This window comes from Lissotriton vulgaris, chromosome 11 (assembly GCF_964263255.1).
Source record: "Lissotriton vulgaris chromosome 11, aLisVul1.2, whole genome shotgun sequence".
NCBI classification, from domain to species: domain Eukaryota; kingdom Metazoa; phylum Chordata; class Amphibia; order Caudata; family Salamandridae; genus Lissotriton; species Lissotriton vulgaris.
The window spans coordinates 483,099,944-483,111,988 of record NC_141699.1 but is presented as its reverse complement, the minus strand read 5'-3'; the positions used below and the strand labels follow the sequence as shown (position 1 = coordinate 483,111,988).

The window sequence follows — 12,045 nt, the reverse complement described above, 5'->3', positions numbered from 1 at the left end:
CTGCTTGCAGCGTCATGAGATTTTGCATGAACAGCATTTGGTTTAGTTAAGGAAATGTTCACTTCTCGTTACGCAATCCTCATCAAGTCACGGAGTTAAATGGCAAAAACTCAAACTAGATGTAAACATTGAAACAATTTCCACACCTAGGAAGTGTTTTAGAGAGCAGGTGGCTCGGAAGGGTTCGTAGTGTGGACCTGTCCTGCCTGATCTAGACAAGTCATGAAAAGAGTACTTTTTTTTATGAAGCGTGTCTTGTTTAAGCTTTTGGACTCTTTCTGAGTACATTTAAGGGCCCGTTGCCACGGCCGTAATATAGGGAAACGAGGATAGAAATGTGCAGTGATTGATTACCGCTCATCGGTGCCCTGTCACTCACTTTGAGTGATGCGTATTGCTATTTTTATTAATTGTATGATAGCATGCAAAATAAGTGAGGACAACAGGACACTGCTGGTACGTGCCCCGTCCTTCTGTTACTTTATTATTTATGTCTCGGCCTGACGTGAGTAGTGCATGGCTCGTATACGACAACTGTGACATCATACTCAAGCAGCTGCCATGGCCGAGTGGTTAAGGCGTTGGACTTGAAATACAATGGGATTTCCCAGTGTAGGTTCGAATCCTGCTTGCAGCGTCATGAGATTTTGCATGAACACCATTTGGTTTAGTTAAGTAAATGTTTACTTCTTGTTACGCAATCCTCATCAAGTCACAGAGTTAAACGGAAAAAACTCAAACTAGATGTAAACATTGAAACAATTTCCACACCTAGGAAGTGTTTTAGAGAGCAGGTGGCTCGGAAGGGTTTGTAGTCTGGACCTATCCTGCCTGATCTAGACAAGTTACGAAATGAGTAATTTTTTTTTTATGAAGCGTGTCTTGTTTAGGCTTTTGGACTCTTTCTGAGTACACTTAAGGGCCCGTTGCCACCGCCGTAATATATGGAAACGAGGGTAGAAATGTGAAGTGATTGATTACCGCTCATCTGTGCCCTGTCACTCATTTTGAGTGATGCATATTGCTATTTTTATTAATTGTATAAAAGTATGCGTAATAAGTGAGGACAACAGGGCACTGCTGGTATGTGCCCCGTCCTTCCGTTACTTTATTTTTTAGGTCTCGACCTGACATGTGTACCGCATGGCTCGTATACGACAACAGTGACATCATACTCACGCAGCTGCGATGGCCGTGTGGTTAAGGCGTTGGACATGAAATCCAATGGGGTTTCCCCACGTAGGTTCGAATCCTGCTTGCAGCGGCATGAGATTTTGCATGAACACCATTTGGTTAAGTTAAGTAAATGTTCACTTCTCATTACGCAATCCTCATCAAGTCACAGAGTTAAACTGCAAAAACTCAAACTAGATGTAAACATTGAGACAATTTCCACACCCAGGAAGTGTTTTAGAGAGCAGGTGGCTCGGAAGGGTTCGTAGTCTGGACCTGTCCTGCCTGATCTAGACAAGTCATGAAAAGAGTACTTTTTTTATGAAGCGTGTCTTGTTTAAGCTTTTTGACTCTTTCTGAGTACACTTAAGGGCCAGTTGCCACCGCCGTAATATAGGGAAACGAGGATAGAAATGTGCAGTGATTGATTACCGCTCATCTGTGCCCTGTCACTCACTTTGAGTGATGCGTATTGCTATTTTTATTAATTTTATGAAAGCATGCAAAATAAGTGAGGACAACAGGGCACTGCTGGTACGTGCCCCGTCCTTCTGTTACTTTATTTTTTATGTCTCGGCCTGACGTGAGTAGTGCATGGCTCCTATACGACAACTGTGACATCATACTCACGCAGCTGCGATGGCCGAGTGGTTAAGGCGCTGGACTTAAAATCCAATGGGGTTTCCCCGCGTAGGTTCGAATCCTGCTTGCAGCGTCATGAGATTTTGCATGAACACCATTTGGTTTAGTTAAGTAAATGTTCACTTCTCATTACGCAATCCTCATCAATTCACAGAGTTAAACGGCAAAAACTCAAACTAGATGTAAACATTGAGACAATTTCCACACCCAGGAAGTGTTTTAGAGAGCAGGTGGGTCGGAAGGGTTTGTAGTCTGGACCTGTCCTGCATGATCTAGACAAGTCACGAAAAGAGTCTTTATTTTTTTTATGAAGCGTGTCTTGTTTAGGCTTTTGGACTCTTTCTTAGTACACTTAAGGGCCCGTTACCACCGCCGTAATATAGGGAAAAGAGGGTAGAAATGCGCAGTGATTGATTACCGCTCATCTGTGCCCTGTCACTCACTTTGAGTGATGCTTGTTGCTAATTTTATTAATTGTATGAAAGCATTCAAAATAAGTGGGGGATACAGGGCACTGCTGGTACGTGCCCCGGCCTGCCGTTACTTTAATTTTTAGGTCTCGGCCTGACGTGAGCAGCGTATGGCTCGTATACGACAACAGTGACATCATACTCATGCAGCTGCGATGGCTGAGTGGTTAAGGCGTTGGACTCGAAATCCAATCTGGTTTCCCTGCGCAGGTTCGAATCCTGCTTGCAGCGTAGTGTGATTTTGCATGAACACCATTTGGTTTAGTTAAGTAAATGTTCACTTCTCGTTACACAATCCTCATCAAGTCACAGTGTTAAATGGAAAAAACTCAAACTAGATGTACACATTGAGACAATTTCCACACCCAGGAAGTGTTTTAGAGAGCTGGTGGCTCGGAAGGGTTTATAGTCTGGACCTGTCCTGCCTGATCTAGACAAGTCATGAAAAGAGTACTTTTTTTTTATGAAGCATGTCTTGTTTAGGCTTTTGGACTCTTTCTTAGTACACTTAAAGGCCCGTTACCACCGCCGTAATATAGGGAAAAGTGGGTAGAAACATGCAGTGATTGATTACCACTCATTTGTGCCCTTTCACTCACTTTGAGTGATGCATGTTGCTATTTTTATTAATTGTATGAAAGCATGCAAAATAAGTGAGAACAACAGGGCACTGCTGGTACGTGCCCCGTCCTTCTGTTACTTTATTATTTATGTCTCGGCCTGACGTGAGTAGTGCATGGCTCGTATACGACAACTGTGACATCATACTCAAGCAGCTGCCATGGCCGAGTGGTTAAGGCGTTGGACTTGAAATCCAATGAGATTTCCCCGCGTAGGTTCAAATCCTGCTTGCAGTGTCATGAGATTTTGCATGAACACCATTTGGTTTAGTTAAGGAAATGTTCACTTCTCGTTACGCAATCCTCATCAAGTCACAGAGTTAAATGGCAAAAACTCAAACTAGATGTAAACATTGAGACAATTTCGACACCCAGGAAGTGTTTTAGAGAGCTGGTGGCTCGGAAGGGTTTGTAGTCTGGACCTGTCCTGCCTGATCTAGACAAGTCATGAAAAGAGTACTTTTTTTTATGATGCATGTCTTGTTTAGGCTTTTGGACTCTTTCTTAGTACACTTAAGGGCCCGTTACCACTGCCGTAATATAGGGAAAAGTGGGTGGAAACATGCAGTGATTGATTACCACTCATCTGTGCCCTTTCACTCACTTTGAGTGATGCGTATTGCTATTTTTATTAATTGTATGAAAGTATGCGAAATAAGTGAGGACAACAGGGCACTGCTGGTACGTGCCCCGTCCTTCCGTTACTTTATTTTTTAGGTCTCGGCCTGACATGAGTAGCGCATGGCTCGTATACGACAACAGTGACATCATACTCATGTAGCTGCGATGGCTGAGTGGTTAAGGTGTTGGACTTGAAATCCAATGGGGTTTCCCCGCGTAGGTTCGAATCCTGCTTGCAGCGGCATGAGATTTGCATGAACACCATTTGGTTTAGTTAAGTAAATGTTCACTTCTCATTACGCAATCCTCATCAAGTCACAGCGTTAAACTGCAAAAACTCAAACTAGATGTAAACATTGAGACAATTTCCACACCCAGGAAGTGTTTTAGAGAGCAGGTGGCTCGGAAGGGTTCGTAGTCTGGACCTGTCCTGCCTGATCTAGACAAGTCATGAAAAGAGTACTTTTTTTATGAAGCGTGTCTTGTTTAAGCTTTTGGACTCTTTCTGAGTACACTTAAGTGCCCGTTGCCACCGCCGTAATATAGGGAAACGAGGATAGAAATGTGCAGTGATTGATTACCGCTCATCTGTGCCCTGTCACTCACTTTGAGTGATGCGTATTGCTATTTTTATTAATTGTATGAAAGCATGCAAAATAAGTGAGGACAACAGGGCACTGCTGGTACGTGCCCCGACCTTCTGTTACTTTATTTTTTATGTCTCGGCCTGACGTGAGTAGTGCATGGCTCGAATACGACAACTGTGACATCATACTCACGCAGCTGCGATGGCTGAGTGTTTAAGGCGTTGGACTTGAAATCCAATGAGGTTTCCCCGCGTAGGTTCGAATCCTGCTTGCAGCGTCATGAGATTTTGCATAAACACCATTCGGTTTAGTTAAGTAAATGTTCACTTCTTGTTACGCAATCCTCATCAAGTCACAGAGTTAAACGGCAAAAACTCAAACTAGATGTAAACATTGAGACAATTTCCACACCCAGGAAGTGTTTTAGAGAGCACGTGCCTCGGAAGGGTTTGTAGTCTGGACCTGTCCTGCGTGATCTAGACAAGTCACGAAAAGAGTAATTTTTTTTTTTATGAAGCGTGTCTTGTTTAGGCTTTTGGACTCTTTCTTAGTACACTTAAGGGCCCGTTACCACCGCCGTAATATACGGAAAAGAGGGTAGAAATGCGCAGTGATTGATTACCGCTCATCTGTGCCCTGTCACTCACTTTGATTGATGCTTGTTGCTATTTTTATTAATTGTATGAAAGCATTCAAAATAAGTGGGGGATACAGGGCACTGCTGGTACGTGCCCCGTCCTGCCGTTACTTTAATTTTTAGGTCTCCGCCTGACGTGAGCAGCGTATGGCTCCTATACGACAACAGTGACATCATGCTCATGCAGCTGCGATGGCCGAGTGGTTAAGGCGTTGGACTCGAAATCCAATGGAGTTTCCCTGCGCAGGTCGAATCCTGCTTGCAGCGTAGTGTTATTTTGCATGAACACCATTTGATTTAGTTAAGGAAATGTTCACTTCTCGTTACGCAATCCTCATCAAGTCACAGAGTTAAATGGCAAAAACTCAAACTAGATGTAAACATTGAAACTATTTCCACACCTAGGAAGTGTTTTAGAGAGCAGGTGGCTCGGAACGGTTTGTAGTCTGGACCTATCCTGCCTGATCTAGACAAGTTACGAAAAGAGTAATTTTTTTTTTGAAGCGTGTCTTGTTTAGGCTTTTGGACTCTTTCTAAGTACACTTAAGGGCCCGTTGCCACCGCCGTAATATAGGGAAACGAGGGTAGAAATGTGCAGTGATTGATTACCGCTCATCTGTGCCCTGTCACTCACTTTGAGTGATGAGTATTGCTATTTTTATTAATTGTATGAAAGTATGCGAAATAAGTGAGGACAACAGGGCACTGCTGGTACGTGCCCCGTCCTTCCGTTACTTTATTTTTTAGGTCTCGGCCTGACATGAGTAGCGCATGGCTCGTATACGACAACAGTGACATCATACTCATGCAGCTGCGATGGCCGAGTGGTTAAGGTGTTGTACTTGAAATCCAATGGGGTTTCACCGCGTAGGTTTGAATCCTGCTTGCAGCATCTTGAGATTTTGCATGAACACTATTTGGTTTAGTTAAGTAAATGTTCACTTCTCGTTACGCAATCCTCATCAAGTCACAGAGTTAAACGGCAAAAACTCAAACTAGATGTAAACATTGAGACAATTTCCACACCCAGGAAGTGTTTTAGAGAGCAGGTGGCTCGGAAGGGTTCGTATTCTGGACCTGTCCTTCCTGATCTAGACAAGTCATGAAAAGAGTACTTTTTTTATGAAGCGTGTCTTGCTTAAGCTTTTGGACTCTTTCTGAGTACACTTAAGGGCCCGTTGCCACCGCCGTAATATAGGGAAATGAGGATAAAAATGTGCATCGATTGATTACCGCTCATCTTTGCCCTGTCACTCACTTTGAGTGATGTGTATTGCTATTTTTATTAATTGTATGAAAGCATGCAAAATTAGTGAGGACAACAGGGCACTGCTGGTACGTGCTGTGAGAAGTTGGCCTGATATGTAGTGTTTCCAATTCTGGAACCACTTGGTATCAGTCCAAACAAACCCCAAAGATGTCAGGTTGTAAGTCAACCTTGTTAGACAAGCTATCCTAGTGGTAGCATGGACTAAGCAGCCTTAAAGGCTTAACTTAAGAGGTTGTGTTAAGCGAGCTGTTTTACCACATACAATCCTGTAATCAAATGAAAGGACACCACACAAGTATATATTATAAAAATATATGTATTTATTTCTAAATTACTCCCCAGTACTCTTTATGAGGAAAGGGGCACAAGCGTTAAATCAAAAGCACTGTTAAACATATAAAGTTGCACAATTATGGATGAGGGCGGGTGGCCACTCAGACCATATACTAAAAAAGTGGTATAAGTAACACTTATCGAACAATGGTTAGGCCTAGGGCCTAGAGATTCGCTGGGAGCAGTCAGGACTAGCAATGATGAAGTCGGGAGTAGCCCACAGGAGACGGGTGCAGCACGGAAAGTGCGGCGCGCACCAATGCACTGTCAATGGTGCGTAAAAGTCAGTTAAAGTGAATTAAAAGATACTTCCGCTGAGCCTAGGAACACAAAACTTTAGACACAGACCCTAGAGGTGTGTACCAGTGTGGGAACACCGGCGTTGCAATGTTACCTCACCCACAGGCCGTGGGTGCACAGGGTCGAAGTGGCGTCGGGTTCTGACACGCAGGTTCTTGGTGCTTGAAGCTGTTGCAGCTGCAGGCGCTGTGAAGCAGAAGTGTCCGGTGCGATCCAAGGGTGGATCGAAGTAGAAAAGTACCTGAAAGCAGAGGGGACAGAGTCTGGGTCACTCAGCAGTGACCAGGGTGGAACCAGGACGGAACCAGGCAATGTCGGGCGCAATCAGGTGGTTGTCGATAGGCTTCTCTCCGCTGTCACGTGGGCTCTGGGGCATCTGCGACGTCCAGGAACAGGTCACGATCTGTCCCACGTAGGCTCTCGCCGTCAGCACCGTCGGCTTCAAGATTGCAGCAAACAGCACTTGGCAAAAGCAATCCACGCGGAACCGGGAGATTGCTTATCACTCGAACCAGGAGGGTCAGAGTGGGGGCTCCTTTTCACAGGAGCTGGTGCAGATCTGGAGCAACCAGAAAAGCGAGTCGTATTTTAAGTTTCGTCGGCACAGGGGCCACAAGCCAGCTGGCAAGTGACCGGGCCAACGCGTCGAGCCCACACAAGCAGAAGGGCCCCACGCAGCACTCGTCGAGTGTGGAGGGGTGAGCTTTGGTGCAAGTGGAGCTCGGGGCTGGGGCTTCTCAAACCCCGGTGCACAGCTTCGAGGATCACTCGTGGGCTGCACGGTCAGCGTCTTGTGGCCTTTTCAAGATGGCGTGCCCCACACTTCCGGTCGCCTCCACGGGTCTCAGCTCTGCAGGGACTGTGGATCGGGCAGGTAGAAGGCAGGCAAGCTTGATGTCGTCGATCTCTGTCGCTCGAGTTCCGGCGGGAACTGCAACAAAGCAAGGGTCGAGGGCTGGATGGTGCCTGTTTGCACAGGGTGGTCACTCCTTGACCACAAGGGAGATTCTTCAGTCTTCTCACGTCGTGTAGAAAGTCGAAGGGTCCAGAATTCGTTTCTTATGTTTCTTCAGGATGATCTGAGTTGCATTGGCACTGCTCCCCCTCTTATTCGAATCTGGGGGGTTGGACATCCTGCTAGGTCCCCTCCTATGGGTGGGACCCAGGAAGGGGGTGGTTACACCCCTCTCCTTTGATCCTGGCCGCGCTGGGACAGGGGCTGGGAGGCCCCAGAACCGGTTTGGCCGGATTATGCAAGGGGCAGCCTTGTGCTCCCCAGGCAGTGTCCGGTTTCTTTGAAACCTCCCTACTCCAATCCACTATCTCCTGTCTGGGGTGGTTTGACACCGCCCTGCGACAGGAAACTCTTTGTCCAGGCCTCCTCTGCCGGGTTTCGGTCAGCAGCAGGAGGCCAGACCCGTGTCTGTGGCAGGGGCATCCATTTTGTGGATCTGAGGCTCATTTTAAATCAACCGCGTTTCAGTAAAGTAACATGTCTTCTCCCTCTAGAAGGGTGGAATGCTACCCCCGTCGCCAGAACTGGCGAGGGGGTAGTATTCCAATTCGTATGACACCTTACACGACATGTTTTGATAAAGCCAAACCAAAGTTGCTATATAACCGCGAGGATTATAAGGCGCTTAAGAGTATATGGTATGGCATTATCCCGGATCAGCTTAGGGAGTTGTTCCCGACAGCTGCAGACAGGCTCAGCTCATGCCAGAGCACCATCTCACATAAAACCACGCACTCTGCCTCCAGGATTGATGAGGCCTTCCATAGGAGTGGCTTACAGGCTATATATGTGTCCAGATATAGGTTTAGATATAGGTATACTATATCTAAGCAAGGGGTGATTACACCCACTTGCCCCAGCTGAGTGATCAGCCAGTTGTGTCAATTTAAGAACCAACCAGGGGTGGCAAAAGCTATGCTTCAGCCCCTGGTAGGCCTTGGTGGCACCTATGCCCTGAGCACCTATAGTGCATGGTACAGGGGCTGACAAGGAGTCCATTTCCAATTGTGGTATGTACCTATAGCACATGTATTATAAATTTAGAGAGAGAACAGCAGTCTGGGGGTCTGATTAGCAGGCCCACAGCCTCAGTAAGTCGAAAACCAGTGAAGCAAAAAGCAAAAATTGGGGTGACCATAGGATAGCAGACCCTACTCTCCTACACGTGCCCCGTCCTTCTGTTACTTTATTTTTTATGTCTCGGCCTGACGTGAGTAGTGAATGGCTCGTATACGACAACTGTGACATCATACTCACGCAGCTGCGATGGCCGAGTGGTTAAGGCGCTGGACTTAAAATCCAATGGGGTTTCCCCGCGTAGGTTCGAATCCTGCTTGCAGCGTCATGAGATTTTGCATGAACACCATTTGGTTTAGTTAAGTAAATGTTCACTTCTCATTACGCAATCCTCATCAAGTCACAGAGTTAAACGGCAAAAACTCAAACTAGATGTAAACATTGAGACAATTTCCACACCCAGGAAGTGTTTTAGAGAGCAGGTGGCTCGGAAGGGTTTGTAGTCTGGACCTGTCCTGCATGATCTAGACAAGTCACGAAAAGAGTCTTTATCTTTTTTTATGAAGCGTGTCTTGTTTAGGCTTTTGGACTCTTTCTTAGTACACTTAAGGGCCCGTTACCACCGCCGTAATATAGGGAAAAGAGGGTAGAAATGCGCAGTGATTGATTACCGCTCATCTGTGCCCTGTCACTCACTTTGAGTGATGCTTCTTGCTAATTTTATTAATTGTATGAAAGCATTCAAAATAAGTGGGGGATACAGGGCACTGCTGGTACGTGCCCCGGCCTGCCGTTACTTTAATTTTTAGGTCTCGGCCTGACGTGAGCAGCGTATGGCTCGTATACGACAACAGTGACATCATACTCATGCAGCTGCGATGGCTGAGTGGTTAAGGCGTTGGACTCGAAATCCAATCTGGTTTCCCTGCGCAGGTTCGAATCCTGCTTGCATCGTAGTGTGATTTTGCATGAACACCATTTGGTTTAGTTAAGTAAATGTTCACTTCTCGTTACACAATCCTCATCAAGTCACAGTGTTAAATGGAAAAAACTCAAACTAGACGTACACATTGAGACAATTTCCACACCCAGGAAGTGTTTTAGAGAGCTGGTGGCTCGGAAGGGTTTATAGTCTGGACCTGTCCTGCCTGATCTAGACAAGTCATGAAAAGAGTACTTTTTTTTTATGAAGCATGTCTTGTTTAGGCTTTTGGACTCTTTCTTAGTACACTTAAGGGCCCGTTACCACCGCCGTAATATAGGGAAAAGTGGGTAGAAACATGCAGTGATTGATTACCACTCATCTGTGCCCTTTCACTCACTTTGAGTGATGCATGTTGCTATTTTTATTAATTGTATGAAAGCATGCAAAATAAGTGAGGACAACAGGGCACTGCTGGTACGTGCCCCGTCCTTCTGTTACTTTATTATTTATGTCTCGGCCTGACGTGAGTAGTGCATGGCTCGTATACGACAACTGTGACATCATACTCAAGCAGCTGCCATGGCCGAGTGGTTAAGGCGTTGGACTTGAAATCCAATGGGATTTCCCCGCGTAGGTTCGAATCCTGCTTGCAGCGTCATGAGATTTTGCATGAACACCATTTGGTTTAGTTAAGGAAATGTTCACTTCTCGTTACGCAATCCTCATCAAGTCACAGAGTTAAATGGCAAAAACTCAAACTAGATGTAAACATTGAAACAATTTCCACACCTAGGAAGTGTTTTAGAGAGCAGGTGGCTCGAAAGGGTTCGTAGTGTGGACCTGTCCTGCCTGATCTAGACAAGTCATGAAAAGAGTACTTTTTTTTATGAAGCGTGTCTTGTTTAAGCTTTTGGACTCTTTCTGAGTACACTTAAGGGCCCGTTGCCACCGCCGTAATATAGGGAAACGAGGATAGAAATGTGCAGTGATTGATTACCGCTCATCGGTGCCCTGTCACTCACTTTGAGTGATGCGTATTGCTATTTTTATTAATTGTATGATAGCATGCAAAATAAGTGAGGACAACAGGACACTGCTGGTACGTGCCCCGTCCTTCTGTTACTTTATTATTTATGTCTCGGCCTGACGTGTGTAGTGCATGGCTCGTATACGACAACTGTGACATCATACTCAAGCAGCTGCCATGGCCGAGTGGTTAAGGCGTTGGACTTGAAATCCAACGGGATTTCCCCGCGTAGGTTCGAATTCTGCTTGCAGCGTCATGAGATTTTGCATGAACACCATTTGGTTTAGTTAAGTAAATGTTCACTTCTCGTTACGCAATCCTCATCAAGTCACAGAGTTAAACGGCAAAAACTCAAACTAGATGTAAACATTGAAACAATTTCCACACCTAGGAAGTGTTTTAGAGAGCAGGTGGCTCGGAAGGGTTTGTAGTCTGGACCTATCCTGCCTGATCTAGACAAGTTACGAAATGAGTAATTTTTTTTTTTATGAAGCGTGTCTTGTTTAGGCTTTTGGACTCTTTCTGAGTACACTTAAGGGCCCGTTGCCACCGCCGTAATATATGGAAACGAGGGTAGAAATGTGCAGTGATTGATTACCGCTCATCTGTGCCCTGTCACTCATTTTGAGTGATGCATATTGCTATTTTTATTAATTGTATAAAAGTATGCGAAATAAGTGAGGACAACAGGGCACTGCTGGTATGTGCCCCGTCCTTCCGTTACTTTATTTTTTAGGTCTCGACCTGACATGAGTACCGCATGGCTCGTATACGACAACAGTGACATCATACTCACGCAGCTGCGATGGCCGTGTGGTTAAGGCGTTGGACATGAAATCCAATGGGGTTTCCCCACGTAGGTTCGAATCCTGCTTGCAGCAGCATGAGATTTTGCATGAACACCATTTGGTTAAGTTAAGTAAATGTTCACTTCTCATTACGCAATCCTCATCAAGTCACAGAGTTAAACTGCAAAAACTCAAACTAGATGTAAACATTGAGACAATTTCCACACCCTGGAAGTGTTTTAGAGAGCAGGTGGCTCGGAAGGGTTCGTAGTCTGGACCTGTCCTGCCTGATCTAGACAAGTCATGAAAAGAGTACTTTTTTTATGAAGCGTGTCTTGTTTAAGCTTTTTGACTCTTTCTGAGTACACTTAAGGGCCGGTTGCCACCGCCGTAATATAGGGAAACGAGGATAGAAATGTGCAGTGATTGATTACCGCTCATCTGTGCCCTGTCACTCACTTTGAGTGATGCGTATTGCTATTTTTATTAATTTCATGAAAGCATGCAAAATAAGTGAGGACAACAGGGCACTGCTGGTACGTGCCCCGTCCTTCTGTTACTTTATTTTTTATGTCTCGGCCTGACGTGAGTAGTGCATGGCTCCTATACGACAACTGTGA

The 12,045-nt window shown here is 45.5% G+C and overlaps 5 non-coding genes across 5 annotated transcripts; all 5 read left to right on the top strand.

Annotated features, from left to right (window-relative positions):
* Positions 1 to 1,806: 1,806 nt before the first annotated feature.
* On the top strand, positions 1,807 to 1,888 carry TRNAL-UAA (transfer RNA leucine (anticodon UAA)). Its single transcript has one exon. It is a non-coding gene; the product is annotated as a tRNA-Leu (tRNA).
* Positions 1,889 to 2,434: 546 nt separating this feature from the next.
* Positions 2,435 to 2,516, top strand: TRNAS-CGA (transfer RNA serine (anticodon CGA)). The gene has a single exon. It is a non-coding gene; the product is annotated as a tRNA-Ser (tRNA).
* A 1,169-nt stretch (positions 2,517 to 3,685) lies between these two features.
* TRNAS-UGA (transfer RNA serine (anticodon UGA)) lies at positions 3,686 to 3,767 on the top strand. Its single transcript has one exon. It is a non-coding gene; the product is annotated as a tRNA-Ser (tRNA).
* Positions 3,768 to 4,936: 1,169 nt separating this feature from the next.
* TRNAS-CGA (transfer RNA serine (anticodon CGA)) lies at positions 4,937 to 5,017 on the top strand. The gene has a single exon. It is a non-coding gene; the product is annotated as a tRNA-Ser (tRNA).
* A 3,911-nt stretch (positions 5,018 to 8,928) lies between these two features.
* On the top strand, positions 8,929 to 9,010 carry TRNAL-UAA (transfer RNA leucine (anticodon UAA)). Its single transcript has one exon. It is a non-coding gene; the product is annotated as a tRNA-Leu (tRNA).
* The last annotated feature ends 3,035 nt before the right edge of the window (positions 9,011 to 12,045 follow it).